General features: G+C 53.2%; 1 protein-coding gene across 1 annotated transcript in view; it reads left to right on the forward strand.

The window, feature by feature from the left end:
• RUNX3 (runt related transcription factor 3) overlaps positions 1-2,168 on the forward strand; it is a 35,104-nt gene that overhangs the window by 6,361 nt on the left and 26,575 nt on the right.

Below are 2,168 nucleotides of genomic sequence, written 5' to 3' on the forward strand. Positions count from 1 at the left end.
AGGCTCCGGGAGCTGCGCTGGCTGCGTTGGGTTTCGGCGTCGGGCTGCTCGGAGCTCCCCCCGGCGCTCCCAGCCATCCAGGGAAACGCTCTGAGCTGTCGCCCGCGGGAGTTTCCTCTCGCCACGAGGATTATTTGCCCTGTGGGACGCCCCTGGTCGGTGGGACCTTGTCCCCGGGGCCTCCATCTCTGGCTTTTCGCTCCGGCTTCGCCTTCCTGCTCGCTCGGCACCAGCCCGGGACTATAAAGCCGAGTTTGTTCCCTTTGCGTGTGAGGCTGTCAGTGCCCACATTGAGGGGAAGCGGTTTGATCCTTCGAAAAACGCCTCAGAAAACATTTTCTGTTGATGCTGTCGCCGGGCCATCGGTGCCCCTTGATGTCAGGCCAGGTGGAGGCTGCTACCTCGGCCAGGGGGTTTCATTTGCATCGAGCTTTGGTGGATTTTCTTCCCCCTCGATTTTATTTTGGAGCCTGTCGAGGATTGATTTGGAAGCTGGAATGCAGGAAATCCAACGCTGCTGTTGTGGGGAGTTTTTTTAAGCCAGAAACACCAGGCAGGTCCGTGGTGTGGAGCACCTGTGGGTCGTGGTGGGTGCTGGGGCTGGGCAGGGAATTTCACAACTCTGCCAGGAGTGTCAGGAATAGAAATCAGCCCTCCTGACTGCTGGCTCAGCCCCTTATCAGCTTCATCAGATCGCCTTTCTAATAATAATAATCATCACCATCATCATCATCATCATCAGGAATACATAAATAATAATACAAGGTGAGATAGTTGCTACTCCCGGAGCTTGGTTTGGCCTCCCCGACAGCCAAACCCCAGTGAATCACACCCGTTCCTCCTGAATTTCAGCATTTCACCCCAGAGCTCCCCATCCTTCATTTCAATTTTCTGATACGGAGGCCGTGGCAATTCGGCCACAGCCGAGGATGGAGCAGCTTGTGCTGGCTCTGGTGTGGGGTGCCCAAGGGATGCCCGCAGTGGGACACAGCCCAGGTGCAAGGGCAGCAGTTTTTGGGGCTTTTCTTTTTTTGGTGATGATTTCTGCACCTCAAAATGTGCTGGAAGTGTCGGCTCCTTGAGGAGATATGCGTGGTGTTTATTTGCTGCTTGTGCCCTTGCCTTGTGTGACGCCCAAAGGTTGATTTCCCCCCATCCCTGCACCCCCCAGCCCATAAATTGCTGATAAAAAAGGTTCAGACCAAATTTGTGTCTGTTTTGGGATTTTTTTTCAGGCAATCATAGATTTGTTGGCAGTAAAGGTCATGTTTTGGCTCCCACTTTGACCCTGGGGCTTGAACTCATGGTTGATGAAGTTCCAGTGGAAGAAAAACATTTTTTAAAAAATCTCTTTTTTGCCACATTTTCTAATGAAGACAAAAATTTCAAAAGAAAAAAAAAAAATCAAATAACACCTTTCCCCCCTTCCCGCTCTGCAGAAGCCCTGGCTGTGGAAACAGCAGCTGTAAAATGATCCTGGAAAGCCGAGGTTTTCCTGGTTCACCTGCCACTGGGTGGCTCCCGGGCACAGCACCCTGGCAGTGCCAGCACTGGCACCCGGGGTGGCATTTGGGGCTGGCACAGCCCTGGTGATCCCCACCTTGGGCCAAACACCGTGGCTGGTGCTGCTCTGCCTTGTTTGTCTGTGGGGGGGTGAGAGCTGCCAGCAGGAGCTGCAAGTTTTATATTTATATATATTATATACACTTTTTAACACATATGTTAATCTGTGTGTGGATACATGGAATTTTTTCCCCTTCTTGGCTTCAAAAGATGGGCCACGGTGTGTGTTGGCTCCTCTTGTGAGGATCAGCACTGGGCAGGGCTGGAGGCTGATGTGGGGCTGGTGGAGAGGACAAAACCCATCCTTAATGTGGAAAGAATTGGCCATTTGTCTGGGTGTCCTGGGAAAGCCCTGGGCAGCGTCTTCTCAGCTGCAGCAGAATCCCTCCAGCAAACGTCCTTGTGGGCTTCAGGGGCCAGAACTGTGGCTGGGCTCCACCTCTGAGCATCTCATTCATCTTCTGCCCTGGCCCATCGCTTTATCTCAGCCCTTGAGCGAGGCTTTTAACTCAGGCTGTGCCCAGAAAAAACTTCTGAAGAGTCTGAGGCCGAGCAGGGGTGGGTGGGAGATCCCAGGGAAGCGGGTGACGGGCAGAGCCCTGCCA

This window comes from Corvus brachyrhynchos, unplaced genomic scaffold (assembly GCF_000691975.1).
Source record: "Corvus brachyrhynchos isolate BGI_N302 unplaced genomic scaffold, ASM69197v1 scaffold65, whole genome shotgun sequence".
NCBI lineage: Eukaryota > Metazoa > Chordata > Aves > Passeriformes > Corvidae > Corvus > Corvus brachyrhynchos.